Source organism: Petaurus breviceps, unplaced genomic scaffold (assembly GCF_028583685.1).
Source record: "Petaurus breviceps papuanus isolate PSGF00001 unplaced genomic scaffold, PetGlider_PUasm1.0 226, whole genome shotgun sequence".
NCBI lineage: Eukaryota > Metazoa > Chordata > Mammalia > Diprotodontia > Petauridae > Petaurus > Petaurus breviceps.
The window spans coordinates 2,250,442-2,267,786 of NW_027185890.1; the positions used below are offsets into that span (position 1 = coordinate 2,250,442).

Genomic DNA, 17,345 nt, shown 5'->3' on the forward strand with positions numbered 1-17,345 from the left:
TAACTCCCTTATATAAATGCTTGGCAAATTCTTTTTTAGTTGTCTGTAACATGCTAGCCCCTCAGAAATGATGGACTGAGGCCTTCTGTCCCTAGTCCATGTACCTGTGATGGTAATGGGAATTTGAAGATCTTCTCTGCCTCTTGGTAGTAAATTTGAGTGAATTTGAGCACCTTCCTTGATTTGAAAATATACTCTGCCCCCTAATAGGCTGAATGTGGTCACATGGATCCTGTTGCTGGAAGCTTATTTTTCAGGAACGCTCATACCTTGTTACTTTGTGATTGATCAGTGGATCATGAGGGTTGTGATATTCTCTGATACTGGAGAAGGCTATGTATACCTCTGAAATGAGATTTTGTTTGGAACTCACTTTGGAACAAGTTGTGTGATTTGGTTAGATGAGACTCTGGGCAGCTGCTGAGACCCCTCGCTCTGAAAACCCCCATGTTGGCACTTCTCTCTCTTGGTAACTAACTAGGTATGGATGTAATGGTCAGACAACTGGAAGCCCTGTCTGTTGGTCTGTTTCCCTGTCGGTATTTTTTGTCTGCTTGTAACTTCTGTTTGTATTTTCCCTGAAGTTCAGGGTGCTGACTTTTCCCCCTAAATTAGGTAAATTATAATGTTTGATTAAAGTTTGATTAAAGTTTTGATTGTTTGATTAAAGTAAGATCCCTTTTTGAGTTGCTTTCCTTTAGAAAAGCAGATCAAAGAACCTGTGATAGCATCCATCCTGGGTATGTTAGGGTGCTTGCTGCTACAGTATCTTACTCCAGTTGAGCTATTCAATCCATTGACAGGGTCTCACATAGGGGAAGTGAATAATAAATATTTGTTAAGTAGAATTTCCGTGGCCAGTCTCAGGAAAATTAGTCAATCAGGATGTCATGGGTCTTCTTTGCACTCAACAGCAGGAGGAAAGCTCTGTTCATTTACCCCATGGAACTCAGATAGTGACTTCTTCATTGAAGGTCTCCAGCTTCTCTGCTTCCTCTTTGATGTACAATGAAATCCCACACCCTGCAAGAAGTCTTTCCCAGGCTCCTGAATCTTAGTGTCTTCCCTCTGAGACTACCCCAATTTATGCTGCATATATTATTTTTACAGAGTTATTTTCATGTTGTTTCCTCCATTAGACTGTGATTGTTAACATGAAAGATTGTTTTTTGCCTTTTTTATATCCCTAGCACTTTGCACATTTTTTGGCATGTAATCGGGCTTAATAAATGCTAGTTGACTGAGTAGAAATGCCCTATCCATTTTGTTTTGCTTGACTATGAATATATGATACAAGTATGTTTCTTTCTTTCATTTTAAGAGTAGGGGATGAGTGGAGAGGTGAGGGGATCTAGTAATAGGATTGCCAAAATGAAAATAGAAGTAAAGAAAGAAGGGTCAATGACAAATTTTAACATGCATAAAGAAGAGCAGAATGGAGGTCAACAGGAAACACAGATAAGCAGGACAGCTTTGGAAATAATGTTTTGAATTTATTAAATGTTTAAAGAGAACATGAAGCTGTTTATAATATAGATTAGTCAATTAAAATTTCAAAAGGAAGGTACTGTACCTTTGCCTGCTGGATATCTTGACCTATTCATGACCCTCATGCCATCACCCAGGATTTCTCATAACTGAGGATATGGGCAGGTGAGTTGTCTCACAGAAAAATTTGGTGTTTGAGGCATCACCAGGAAAAGTAAGACTTTGTGTAGCTGTTTTTAACCTTCCATTGACCATGAGCTATTCTATATTAATAATTTTGGTCTGCTTAGGAAAGGGATCCCCAGGGTTGTCACTGACAGAGATATTTTCTGTCTCTATGGGTTACTTAATATCATCATTTCAGAGCAAGGAATTCAATTTCTCTTCCATTTGGGGCAAACCCTTTTCTCATACCTCCAAGTGAAGGAATATCTGTGTCCTATATAGGAACTATTGACTAATGGCTAAAATAAACTGACTAAACAAAACATCAGAGCAATATTTTTGGTGCTATGATATTACCAGGAAAGCTAAGCCTTCCTATATAAAATTTTTCTTTTCACATATGAAACTGCCTTTCATTTTCCACCCACACTTTAGTCATGAATTAATGAGTTGGGGAACTCTGGGCAGCCCAAGAAACTCAAAGTACCAAGGCTAGCAATGCCAAAGTGTCTTACAAAGCTCAGGCTGACAAGGAACAGGTCTTGGGACAACCCTATACAACTCTGTTTCCAAGCCCTGATGAAGCACAGAAAAGGCAAGGGATTAATAAGACAGCTCTGTGGGAGTACAGGTATTCTCACTGGAAGAAGAAAGTTTGAGCTAGTTTTGTTGTCAAAAGGAAATCCAGTGAAATAAGTAGGATTCAGGAAAGAACCAGAAATGTCAAATCCAAGGAGGGTAGGCTGAAGCAAAGACTAAACAGGAATCAAGTTGACTAGAGAATGAAAGTGAGTATAGTACAGAGTATTAAGGTAAGTGAAAAGAAAATCTGTAACAGAGAAGCTGCGGATCAAAACCGTAGAAAACCCACGTATAAATTTTGAAAGTTAGGTCATTGTGTAGATAACTGTTGAATGATGGTTTCACATTAGCCTATGGTAATTATTAACCTCTTTTGGTGGAGACACAATAAACACCCCATCCATGTATCAAAGACCCTACCATATATGAAGTCAGTGTCCCAACACATTGGATGCCCACTTGCCCTCCAGTCTGCTCCACTTTTCCTGAAAAAGGTATGATTCCTTAGTAGATGTCTTCATCATTAAAGATCATTACTCCTATTGTCGACAGTTTTTAGCTCCTCCATGTGGTCAAAGTCCAGTTCATATTTTTTTTCTTTTGCTTTTTGGAGGGCAATTGGGGTTAAGTGACTTGCCCAAAGTCACAGGGCTAGTAAGTGTGTCAAGTGTCTGAAGCCAGATTTGAACTCAGGTCCTCCTGACTCCAGGGCCTGTGCTCTATTCACTGTACCACAAGAGCCACCCCCAGCTAGTATTTCAATGTTCTTTTTCATTTAATCAATTTTGCCTCTATTCTTAACTAACCTTTAACTACTGAATAGACATTGTTTTAGACAAACAGAGACTTGAGAAGGACCTTACTTTAAAAAGTCCAAGTTATCCAACTGCATCTGGGTCCCATTATCTTGATCTGTGTCTTGCTACTGGACTCAAGGAGAGAGTGAGATTGATGGCTCTGCACAGCTCTGCCTCACTTAAATCCCATTTGCTATCATTGGTCCTCTTTGAGAATGAAAGACAAAACAACAATAGAGTGGATGAAGACAGTCTGATAGGTGAATCTTTAGCAGGCAGGAGTACTAGGAAAGGTCACTTGCAAAAAGTGAACCTTGAAGGAAGACAGGTAGCAGAGGTGGGGGGGGGGGGCAAAACATTCCAGGCACAGTAAGGCTGCACAAACAAAGGCGGAGTGATGGGAGTGCACAGTGATGAGTGTCCTTGGAATTTTGCATGATAGACCAAGCCAGTCAGTTTTACTCTTTGAATCTCTATTTACCCATAATGCTGATATTTATTTTTGGATCTTAGACATAATTGCTACTTTTAATTTCCCTTCTTTCTTTTTTCCCCTGATGATAACAGAATCATTGGTCTTGCCTGGCATTGGAATTGCTTCTAGTTTCTTAATATTTGCATTGAAAATACCATCCTTATCCCTAGAGATGGTCATCCTGCCCCATGGAGAATAATTCACCAGTCAGAAATTCTGTTCCCACCCTGTCCCAAGTGACACTGGAGGGAATAACACAGGTAAGGATTAGCTTCCCAATAAATAGTTTTGAATTAAATAGCAGCAAATGCTTAGGGAAGGACTTACAAATAGAGGCAGAAATATAACTAGAGATTGAGGGTGGTAGTCTCTACTTGAAGATTTCAAAGGTTCCAAATAACATTTGTGTTGGCAAATTTGGACCTTCAAAAAGGCCAATCTGAATTTAGCAAATGCCTTAGAGAAACAGTTTCTCTTCACTATTATTTATTACTCTTCACTGTTATTTATTACAATTATTCACTATTTATTACTATTCACTATTATTTATTAACACTATGTGTTACTTAGTCGTTTCCCCAGCCCAAATGGAAGCTTCTTTCAGGAAGACATTGTCATAAATGTAGGGATGAAGGGGACCATAGGGATCATTTATCCAATTCCCTCATTCTATTTTATTTGTTTACTTTTTGGCCTGATGAGATGTGCTTAATTTTATTTTTTTATAGTGATCACTGTATTTATTCCATGACAAATCAAAGCAAAACATCAACAAGAAATCAAGGTATAGCATTCACAATATTACAGCTTATCACAGAAAATCACAATATAATATCCACAACATAGTCTCAAAGTAAGTCATTTTTTTCTTTTTTTTGGTCTTTATTAATTTGTTTACTTTTAGTTTACAAGATTCATCACCACAATAACTTGAGTTTCACATTTTCTCTCCCCCCACCTTCCTGCTGCATACAATCAAGTATAGTATCTGCAAATACTTTCACATTAGGCATTAGTCAGGTTATAAAGGAGGATTATATCAGATTGAATGAAGAATGGGAAAGAGGAAACAAAACCAAACAAGAAAAAGAAAAAGAGCAGGTAGTTTGCTTCACTCTGGGTTCAAACTCAGTTTTTTCTCTGAATGTAGACATCTCTCTCCATCACGAGTCTTTTGGGGTTAATTTATGACTCTGGATTGCTGAGAAGAGTCCAGTTTATCAAAGTTGGTAATCACACATAAGTAGTATCTGTAATTGTGTACAAATTTCTCCTGGCTCTACTCTTCTCACTCAGCTTCAGTTCGTGTAAGCCTCTCCAGGTAAATATGAAGTCCATCTGCACCTCGTTTCTTATTGCACAATAGTATTCCATAACATACACATACCACAACTTGTTCAGCCATTCCCCATTTGATGGGCACTCCTTTAAATTCCAATTCTTGTCTACCAAAAAAAGAGCTGCTATAAATATTTTTGTACATATGGGTCTTTTCCCCGCTACTATGATTTCTTTGGGATACAACCCTAGAAGTGGTATTCCTGGGTCAAAGGGTATGAAATTATTTATAGCCCTTTGGGCATAATTCCAGATTGCTCTCCAGAATGGTTGGATAAGTTCACAACTCCACAAGCAATGCATTAGTGTTCCAATTTGTCCACATCCTCTCCAGCATTTGTCATTTTCCTGTTTTGTCATTTTAGCCAATCAGAATGGTGAGATGTGGAGATGTGGTACCTCAGAGATGTTTTGATTTGCATTTCTCTAATCAATAGTGATTTAGAGTATTTTTTCATATGCTTATAAATATCTTTAATTTCTTCCTCTGAAAACTGCCTGTTCATATCCTTTGACCATTTATCAATTGGGGAATGACTTGTATTCATTTTTTTCTCATTTTTCAAATGCTTTATTAACTTCTGATTTACATTATTCATTTCTGCCAGATTTTGAGTTACAAATTTTCTCCCCATTTTTCCCCTACCCATTGCCTCAAAATAGCAGTCCCACAGGATATCCCCTCCTCCAATCTGCTTTCTCCCATATTTTCTCCCATACCCTTTTGACTTTTCCATTAGGACATAATGGATCTCTATTCCCTAGTGCCTGGATATCTTATTTCTCAATTACATGTAAAATGATATTAATAATAGTATATATCTATATACCTATATCTATCTATATCTATAGAAAGATATATTAGAATTTGATTTAAAACTTTGAACTCTAGATTCTTTCCCTTCCTCCCTTGTCTCCCACACCTACTGGGAAGATAAGCAGTTCAGTATAGGTTGTATATGTGTAGCTAATGCAAAACATTAACATAGTAGATATATTGTAAAAGACTGACTATATTTTGCTCCCTCCTATCCCACCTCCCACTTGTTCTATTCTCTACTTTGATCCCATCCCTTTTCAAAAGTGGTTGCTTCCAAATTCCCTCCACCCCAGCCTGCCCTCCCTTCCATCATCCCCCGCTCTCATCCCTTTCCCCTCTATTCTCCTGTAGGGTGAGATACCCTATTTAGTGTATATTTCATTCCCTCAAATTCAATGGCCATATTCAATGAGAATAAGGTTGACCCATTTCCTTTTGCCTTCCTATTCCTCTCCTCCATTGTAACCATTGCTTCTTCTATATGAGATAGTTTACCCCATTCTGTCTCTTCCCATCTCCTCTCATTAAATTCCTCTCTTACCTCTTAATTTCACCTTTTAAGTATCATCCCTTCCTATTAAATTGGTCCTGTGCCCTCTATCTATGTATACCTGTAAACATATATACACACAACTATTTTCATACTGAGAAAAGTTTCATCAGTTACAATTATTGTTTTTCCATGTAGGAATGTTAATAGTTAAACTTTGATAAATTCCTTACGATTTATTTTCCCTGTTTACCTTCTCATGTTTCTCTTGCTTCTTGTATCTGAATATCAAATTTTATATTCAACTCTGTTTTTTTCATTAAGAATGCTTGAAAGTCCTCTATTTCACTGAATGACCATATTATCCCCTGAAACATGATACTCAATTTTGCTCGGTAGGTGATTCTTGGTTTTAATCCCAGCTCCTTTGCCCCCCGAAATATCACATTCCAAGCCCTTCAGTCTCTCAGTGTAGAACCTACCAGATTCTGTGTTATCCTGATTGTATTTCCACAATATTCAAATTGTTTCCTCCTGGTTGCTTGTAATATTCTCTCCTTAATCTGGGGTTTTCAGAACCTGGCTATAATAATATTCTTAGGAGTTTTCTTTTTGTGATCTTTTTCAGGGGATGATCGGTGGATTCTTTCAACCTCTATTTTACCCTCTGATTCTTTTTTTTTTTTAAAGCAATTGGGGTTAAGTAACCTCAAGGTTACATGACCAGTTATTTTGTGTGGGTGTTAAATATCTGAGACCAGAACCAATCCTGGTCACCTGACTCTGGGGCCGGCGCTCTTACTCACTGTGCCACCTAGCTGCCCCTTACCCTCTGATTCTAAAACATCAGGGCAGTTTTCCTTGAGAATTTCTTGGAGGATGATTTCTAGGTTCATTCTTTGATCATGGCTTTCAGGTAGTCCAATAATTTTTAAATTATCTCTCCTGGATCTATTTTCCAGGTCAGTGGATTTTCCCATGAGATATTTCACATTGCCTTCTATTCTTTCATCTTAGCAGCATCTTGATTTCTCATAAAGTCATTAGCTTCCATTCCCTCCAATCTAATTCTGAAGGAATGATTCTCCTCAGTGAGCTTTTGATATTCTTTTTCCATTTGGCAAATTTGGCTTTTTAAGGCATTCTTCTCCTCATTGCCTTTTTTAGCCTCTTTTGCCATTTGAGTTAGTCTATTTTTTAATGTGTGATTCTCCTCAGTCAGGCTGTTGACTCTCATTTCATAATTTTCCTGCATCGTTCTCATTTCTCTTCTCAATTTTAACTCCACTTCTCTTATCTACTTCTTAAGGTCTTCTATGGCCTGTAACCAGCTCATATTTTCCTTTGAAGCTTTAGGTGCAAGAGTTCTGACTTCACTGTCTTCCTCCTGTTCCATGTTTTGATCCTTTTCGTCCCCAAAATAGGAGTCTAATGTTGGAATCTCCTGTTTGCTTTGTTTCCTTTGCCTGGTTATGTTGCCACTCAATTACTTGACTTTTGGGCTTTTTGCCACAGTAGAACTCTGCTACTAAGCAGGGGAGCTTCCATCCCAAATACTGGGGTTTTCTCAGATGCCAGAGGTATTAGTTGGGTGCCCTAGCTGAAGCCTCCACACAGTGATTACCCCTCAGACTGGTGGCTTGGTCCCCCTACACCCTGCAGGCCAGGGGTGAAGCTGCAATGTGGTGCAGGCTGCACAGCCATGGCTCTTCAGTGGCTTCTCACCAAGGGGCCAAAAGCCAACACACTCCCAGCTACTGGGTCCCAAAGTTCGCACTTCACTGGCCTCTCACTTTATTCTTCGCATCTATGTGTTGATAATTCTGGAGACAGACACAGCTTCTGTTGATCTGGAGTCCCTCTGGCCAATTTGGTAAGGCTGGTCAGGCCTGCCCTGGGGCTAAAATCTTTGATTAAGGATGGCCTGAGCTTGGCTCCCAGAGTGCTACTCTGGCAGATTCCAGACTGTCCTCAGCGGGATGTTAGCTTTTCTGTGTCATTTTTTGGCTTCTGCAGCTCCAAAGTTTGTTTAAAGACCCCTTTTACATGAAATGCGGAAGGTGGAAACTGGAGCCATGTAGGTCCTGCTTCTACTCCACCATCTTGACTCCCATGACTTGTATTCTTATAGATTTGACTCAATTCTTTGTATAGAAATGAGTCCTTTATCAGTGACATAGGTTGTAAAAATTCTTTCCCAATTTTCCATTTCCCTCCTAATCCTGGTTACATTGGCTTTGTTTGAACAGAAGCTTTTCGATTTCATGCAATCAAAATTATCCATTTTGCATTTTATAATGCCCTCTAATTCTTGTTTGGTCATAAAGTCTTCCCCTCTCCACAAATCTGACAGGTAAACTGTACTTTGCTTTCCCATATTGCTTACAGTATCAGTCTTTATACCTAGATCATGCACCCATTTAGACTTGATTTTGGTATATGGTGTTAGATATGCCCACTCTATGCCATACTATATTCCAGTTTTCCCAGCAGTTTTTGTCAAACAGTGAGATCTTATCCCAACAACTGGGGTCTTTGGGTTTATCAAACAGTAGATTACTATAGTCATTGACTGCTGAGTCTCGTGTACCCAATCTCTTCCATTGATCCACTGCTCTATTCCTCAGCCTGTACCAAGTAGTTTTGAGGACTGCTGCTTGATAGTACAGATTAAAATCTGGTATAGCTAATCCTTCAGCCCTAGTATTTCTTTTCATTGATTCCCTTGATATTCTGGACCTTTTGTTCTTCCAAATGAATTTTGTTACTATTTTTTCTAGCTCTATAAGGTAGTTTTTTCTAAACTGATTGGTATGGCACTAAATATGCAATTTAATTTGGGTAAAATTGTCATTTTTATTATATTAGCTCAACCCATCCACGAGCAATTGATGTCTTTCCAATTAGTTAGATCTGACTTTATTTGTGTGAAAAGTGTTTTGTAGTTGTGTTCATATAGGTCTTTGGTTTGTTTTGGCAGGTAGATGCCCAAATATTTTATAATGTCTACAGTAACTTTAGATGGGATTTCTCTTTCTATCTCTTGCTGTTGAATTTCATTAAAAATATACAGGAATGCTGAGGATTTATGTGGGTTTATTTCATATGCTGCCACTTTGCTAAATTTACTTATTGTCTCAAGTAGTTTTTTACTTGATTCTCTAGGATTTTGTAAGTATATCATCATATTGTCTGCAAAAAGTGATAGCTAGGTCTCTTCTTTCCCTGATTTGATTCCTTTGATTTCTTTTCCTTCTCTAATTGCTACTGCTAACATTTCTTTTTTGTTTGTTTGTTTTGCTTTTTGGAGGGCAATTGGGGTTAAGTAACTTGCCCAAGGTTACACGGTTAGTTTTTTTGCGTGAGTGTTAAGTGTCTGAGGCCAGAACTGAACTCAGGTCCTCCTGACTCCAGGGCCAGCGCTTTACTCACTGCACCACCTAGCCACCCCTACTGCTAACATTTCTAGCACCAGATTGAATAAGAGGGGTGATAGTGGATATCCTTCTTTCACCCCCGATCTTATTGGAAACGCTTCTAGCTTCTCCCCATTACATATAATACTTGCTGATGGCTTTAAATAGATGCTACCTATTATTTTAAGGAAGGCTCCATTTATTCCTATACTTTTTAGTGTTTTTAATAGGAATGAATGTTGTATTTTGTCAAAAGCCTTTTCTGTATCTATTGAGATAATCATGTGGTTTTTGCTAGTTTTATTGTTGATATGATCAATTATATTGATGGTTTTCCTAATATTGAACCATCCTTGCATTCCTGGAATAATTCCTACCTGATCAAAGTGTATTATTCTTGTGATAAATTGCTGTAGTCTTTTTGCTAATATTTTATTTAACATTTTTGCATCTATATTCATGAGGGAGATTGGTCTATAATTTTTTTCTCTTTTTTTTCTCTTCCTGATTTAGGTATCAGTACAATATTTGTGTCATAAAAAGAATTTGGTAGGACACCTTCTTCACTAATTTTCCCAAATAGTTTGTAGAGCATTGGAATAAACTGTTCTTTAAATGTTTGATAGAATTCACTAGTAAATACATCTGGCCCTGGAGAGTTTTTCCTAGGGAGTTCACTGTTGACTTGTTTGATTTCTTTTTTCTGAGATGGGCTTATTAAATAATTTACTTCCTCTTCAGTTAATTTGGGCAGCTTATATTTTTGTAAATATTTATCCATTTCAGTAAGATTGTCAAATTTATGTGCATACAACTGGGCAAAATAATTCCTAATTATTGTTTTAATTTTCTCTTCATTGGTGGTAGGTTCACCCTTTTCATTTTTGATACTCATAATTTGGTTTTCTTCTTTCTTTTTTTATCATATTGACTAAGAGCCTATCAATTTATTGTTTTTTTTCATAAAACAGCTTTTAGTTTTATTTACTAATTCAATAGTTTTCTTAATTTCAATTTTATTAATCTTTCCTTTGGTTTCCAGTACTTCTAATTTAGTATTTAACTGGGGATTTTCAATTTTTTTTCCTAGCTTTTTCAATTGCATGCCCAATTCATTGACCTCTCTTTTCCCTAATTTATTCATGCATGCACTCAGGGATATAAAACACCCCCCTAAGAACTGCCTTTGCTGCATCCTACAAATTTTGGTATGTTGTCTCATTGTTGTCATTCTCTTGAATGAAGTTACTGATTGTTTCTATGATTTCTTGTTTGACCCACTCATTCTTTAGGATTAAGTTGTTTAGTTTCCTATTAGTTTTTAGTCTGTCTTTACATGGCCCTTTATTGTATATGGTATTTATTGCAACATGATCTGAGAATGATGCATTTATTATTTCTTCCTCTCTGCACTGAATTGTGAAGTTTTTATGTCCTAGTACATGGTCAATTTTTGTGTATGTGCCATGTACCGCTGAGAAGAAGGTATATTCCTTTTTATCCCCATTCAGTTTTCTCCAGAGATCTATCATATCTACCCTCTCTAAAATTCTATTCTCCTCTTTAACTTCTTTCTTGTTTATGTTGAGCTTGGATTTATCAAGTTTAGAGAGGGGGAGATTAAGGTCTCCCACTAGTATAATTTTGCTATATATTTCTTCCTCTAATTCCCTTACCTTCTCCTCTAGGAATTTGGATGCTCTACCACTTGGTACATATATGTTAAGTAATGATATTGCTTTATTCTCGATGGTGCCTTTTAGCAGGATATAGTTTCTTTCTTTATCTCTTTTAATTAGATCAGTTTTTGTTTTTGCTTTCTCTGATATAAGGATTGCTACCCCTGCTTTTTATAATTTAGCTGAGCCATGATATATATTACTCCAGCCTTTTACCTTTATCCTGTGTGTATCCCTCTGTTTCAGATGTGTTTCTCATAAACAGCATAATGTAAGATTATGATTTTTAATCCATTCTGCTTTCCACCTCCATTTTATGGGAGAGTTCATTCCATTCACATTCACAGTTATGATTATTGTGTTTCTTTCCCTCCATCCTATTCCCTCCTTTGTTAATGCTTATATTTTTTTTCTCCCCTTCTCCCTTCTCCTGCTTAATAGTTTTCCTTTTGACCACTGCATCCCTCAGTATTCCCTTATCAGCCCCTTACCCTTTCCTCTCCTTCCCCCTGACTTCTTCCCTCCCTATTAATCACCCCCCCCCATTTTGTAGCCCTTTCCCCCTCCTACTGCCTGTAGGATATTTTTTATACTTAATGAAGTATGTTATTTCTTCTTCGCACCAAGAGTGACAGGAACAAATCACATGCAAAGCTCCTCTCCCTCCCCTCTTTCCTTCTATTATGATATGTTTTGTGTGTCTTCTCCATAGAGTCCTATGCTTAACTGGTTGTGTTATTTCCTCCTTGCACCAGAACCAATGAGGGAAAAGCTCCTATAGTACTTATTTCCCTCCCTTCTTTTCCTCTGCTATATTGTTTTTATGCCTCTTTGTGTGGCATAATTTACCCTTTTCACTTCATTCATTCCTCTTCTTCCATTGCAGTCCCTTTGTAGCCCTTAATAAGATTTTTTAAATCGTCATTTTGTGTATTTTATACTCATACCCTCTGATTGTCTATAAACAGTTTGCTCTTATTAAATAACAGTGTGTGTGTTTGTGTGTGTGTGTGTGTTTTCCTTGTTTACCTTTCTATGTCACTCTGGCATCTCATAATTGGAGGTGCTCTTACTCGCTGTGCTATCTTGCTGCCCCCATTTCAGCAGTTTTTAAAATTCTCAACAGGTTGACTCAACCAACTATTATGCACAGATCAAGTTATGGAACTGATATTATCTCCACCTGTTTATGAGACTATGCAAATCACTTAAATAGTACTTTTAGTCAGCTGTCTGATTATGCTTTAATTTTTTAAAAATTTATTTTATTAAATGTATCCACGTTCATATAAAATTATTTTAACAACCACTTTTAAAAATGTTGAGTTCTGAATTCTCTCCCTCCTTCCTGGCCATCCTTTTTTCTTGAAAAAATAAGCAATTTGATTTCAATTATATATCTGATATCATGCAAGAGATATTATCCAAGCTGAAAATAATACACAAAAATGTAATAATAAAAATGAAGAAAGTTTTAAAAAGTATCCTACAATCTGCTTTCAGAGTTAATCAGTTTTCTCTCTGGAGGTGGATAGGATTAAAAAAAAAATTATGGTTCCTTTGGAATTGTCTTGGCAATGGCCTTGATGAGAGAAACTAAGTCTTTGGGAGTTGTTTATCCTTGCAATATTGCTATAAATGTCCTGGTACTGCTCATTTCACTTTGCATGAGTTAATATATGTTTTCTGAGGTTTTTCTGAACCATTACTCATAATTTCTTATAGTAGAATTATTCCATCACAAGCATATACCACAAATTGTTTAGCCATTCCACAATGGATAGGCATCCCTTCAATTTCCAATTCTTTGCCACCACCAAAAGAACTACTATAAATATTTTTGTACTTTTCCTTTTACTTTGAGATCTTTGGGATACAGATCTCAGAGTGGTATTGCTGGGTCAAAGGGTATATACAGTTTTTTGGTCCTTTGGGCATAATTCCAAATTGTTCCTTAGAAAGGTTGAATGAGTTTGCAACTCCATCAACAGTAGAGTTTTTCTATGTTCCCTCCAGCATCTGTTGTATTCCTTTTCTGTCATCTTAGCCAATCTGATATGTGTGAGGTCATATCTCACAGTTGTTTTAATTTGGATTTAGAACACTTTTTATACAACTATTGAGAGTTTTGATTTCTTCTACTGAAAACTGCTTGTTCATATGCTTTGACCATTTATCAACTGGGGATTGGTACTTATTTTTATGTTTGGCTTAGTTTCCTTCACATTTGAAAAATGAAGTCTTTAACAGAGAAACTTGCTGTAAATTTTCTCCCAATTTACTGTTTTCCATCTAATGTTAATTGAATTAGTTTTGTTTTTGCAAAAGTCTTTTCATTTCACATAATTAAAATTATCCATTTTATATGATGTGATGCTGTCTCATTTGTTTATAAACCCATCCCTTATCCATAGACTTGACAGCATTTTTCATACTTCCCTAATTTACTTATGTTATCACCCTTTATATGTAAAGTCGTTTATTCATTTTGACCTTATCTTGGTATATAGTATTAGATGTTGGTTTCTGCTAAAATGCTGTCTAGATTTTCAAGCAATTTTTGTCAAATTGTGAGTTCTTGTCCTCAAAGCTTAGATATTTGTGCTTGTCTAATACTAGATCACTATGGTCTTTCGGTACTATGTATTGTGTACCTAATCTACTCCACTGATCCACCACTCTATTTCTTAGCCAGTAGCTGTTGGTTTTCATGATTACCAATTTGTAATAATTATCACTAGGCTACTTTTCTTAGCATTCTTTTTCATTGATTCTCTTGATGTCCTTGACCTCTTGTGCTTCCAGATGAATTTTGTTACTATTGCTTTTTTCTAGCTCCATAAAATAATTATTTGGCAATAGATTTGTATGGCATTGAATAAATTAACTTAAGTAGAATTGTCATTTTTATTATATTGGCTTGGTCTACCCAGGAGTATTAGGATTAATTTTTCCTTAAATATTTGGTAGAATTCACTTGTGAAGGCTATACTTTCAGGGATCATTTCTACAAGGAATAGTTTACCTGTCAGATTTATGGAGAACAGAAGAATTTATGGCCAAACAAGAGATGAGAACATTATGAAATACAACATGGATAATTTTGATTACATTAAATTGAAAATTTCTTGTACAAACAAAGCCAGTGTAACCAAGATTAGCAGTGAAGCAGAAGAATGGTAAAGGATTTTTACAACCAGTTTCCCTGATAAAATATAGATTATTTTGTAGATAGATACAATTTCTGAACTTCACTCTTTACTTTACTGCTTTGAAACCTCAGTGACAGTATGCCACTATCGTTAATGGGGTTTCATTTAAACCTTTATTATGCTGCAGGTACAGAAATATAGGGACACATTTTAAGAGAATTGACATTTTTGCAAAATGCAGCAAATATTTTAATTTATATATGAGAAAAGGAAATACTCAAAAGGGCATGCATTTCAAGTTTTTGCAGGTTATTTTCATGAGAGAATTTCTGCAGGTAAAACATTTAAAGTTAACCAACAATAATTTGTCAGCATATTTAAAATCATGACAAAAATCTTTTCTCTGGTCATTAGTTGCCCATGACAAATTACTAGGATGTTGTATATTTAGGGCAAGATGTCAATATAGCATAAATCTCATGGCTTTTTTGTTTCTTCTGGAGATTAAAGCCATTTTTCTGGGGGGTAGATACAGCAGCAAAATGCAAACCAACTGATGAAAAAAGCACTTCTATAACTTCAATAATTTTAAGGGCACATCAACCAATAGTAGTTTTGCCATTCCCAGTTTTTTTAAGGTTTACATCACTGCAGTGTACCCTTAAGTATGTCTTGTAAAAGCTTGTTCTCTGTTAAACCAGTTAGTGACTACAGCTTGGTTGAGAAAATTTATCTGGTTGGTCCATTTATCTAGTGCAGTACATCAGGGACCACCAGTCTTCTAATGATCCAACTCAAGGAGCTGGATGACTTGATCAATTCGACCATGAAGAGTGTTATCCAATATGCATTTTACCAGCAAGTTTTCCACATCAGCTACATCTATCTTTAATTCCTTCAATGTATTCACTTATAAAGGGATCATCCATGATATTGCTGTGTTTTGCTTTCAGAATCTTCTCAAATTCAGTGATGTCACTACTCTTATCAGCATTTACTAAATTCACAATCACTAGAATTTCTGGATCACTTTTATATGGTTTTACCTCTTGAGAGTCAAATGGATTTATTTCTGATTTCATTAGCATTTTTACTAAGATCAAACATTCCCTGATTCATTATAATTCTTGAATGCTTAAAAAAAATCAGTGTGAGCCTTCTCAAATTCACCTTCTCTTGAGTGCATTTGACTGCCGCACTCTCTAAAGACACCCATGATCAGTGGATGGGGAATGGTTGATTTGATGTGCAGTGGCTGTTCATACAATGCTGTAAGTTTTTTTGTTATTTTTCTGTGCTGTATACATTTGAATTTCTAATGTATAAATTTCTAATAATTGTGTACTTTTTTTAAAGGTAATTTTCTCCAACATTCATCTGGCATGACTGATGCAATTGAAACAAAATTTTTTGAAGTTTTCCATATTCTTCTCATTCTAGATATTATTTCCTAAGCTTTGTGTTTGTCTTAAGCCATAGTCTATCATTCTTCCAGAGCTTCCAGTGCTGTTTCACAGAATCCCCACAGTAAATCCATCTTTTTGGAAGTAGAGATATAATCAAGCATAGAGTTAATAGACTTTTGAGAATAATTTTTTTTAAAGCAATCGGGGTTAAGTAACTTGCTCAAGGTTACATGTCCAGTTATTTCTGGGTGTGGTGCTAAGTATCTGATCCCGGATTTGATCCCCAGGTCATCCCGACACTGGGGCTGGTGCTCTTACTTGCTGAGCCACCTGGCTGCCCCTGAAAATAATTGCTTATGACTGAACTCTCAAAATAGGTTAATAATTGTTTACAGTTATTCATCATTTTGGGATAGTTTGTCAACTTGAAGTTTATTTTAATCAATTGTTTCAGTGCCTTCCATTCCCATTCTTCTTTTTCACTTTCAAGTCCCCAAATCTTCTGGAAACTGCTTAATGTTGCTTTTGGATCATCTTCCTTCAAAATTTTGGAATTGTAGCACTGGTTTTCCAAATCTATTTTGTTCAGTTACTATCTTCCGAGCATTCCAAGTTGTAGTCCTCTCCTCATTGCACATAAAAAATCGTACTCCATGTCAGACATCTTGGCCTGGAGTTAGGGGAAAGGAAAGGTGGAAAGACAATTTCCTCCTATGACAGCTTGTATTTTTATAAATATTCATCCATTTCACTTAGATTATCAGTTTTACTGGCATATGACAGGGAAAAATAAACCCTAATAAGTTCTACAATTTCATCTTCCTTGATGTTACTTTTACTCTTTTCATTTTTGATATTATTAATTTGTTTTTTTTTCCTTTTTGATCAACATAAATAATGGTTTCTCTGTTTTTTTTCTCATAAAATTAGCTCCCAGTTTTGCTTATTAGTTAAAGGATATTTTTAAAATTCAATTTTATCAATATTTCCTTTGATTTTTAGGATATCCAATTTTGTGTTTAATTGGGGTTTTTAAAATTTGTTCTTTGTCTAGTTTTTTTAGTTGCATGCCCAATTCATTGATTTGTTTTCTTTCTCTTTTATTGATGTACATATTTAGAAATATACATTTCCCCCTAATAATTACTTTGATTACATCCCAGAAATTTTGGAATGTTGTCTCTTTTTTGTCATTCTCTTGAATGAAATTATTGATTGTTTCTATGATTTGTTTTTTGACTTTCTTATTCTTTATGATTAGATTATTTAGTTTCAAATTGGCTTTTAATCTATGCTTCCATGGTCCTTTATTAAACATAATTTTTATTTCATCACAGTATGTAAAAGGTGCATTTAATATTTCCACTTTTGTGCATGTTTGTGAGGTTTTTATGCCCTTAACACATGGTCATATTTTGTAAAGACACCATGTACAATTGAGAAAAAGTATACTCCTTTTTTTCATATTCCATTCAGTTTTCTCTCCAGAGTTCTGTTTTATCTAACTTTTCTAAGAGTATATTTATCTCCTTGACCT

General features: G+C 36.0%; 1 pseudogene; it reads right to left on the reverse strand.

Moving 5' to 3' along the window:
* Positions 1-15,063: 15,063 nt before the first annotated feature.
* On the reverse strand, positions 15,064-16,472 carry LOC138166810 (COP9 signalosome complex subunit 2 pseudogene; annotated as a pseudogene).
* Positions 16,473-17,345: the final 873 nt, after the last annotated feature.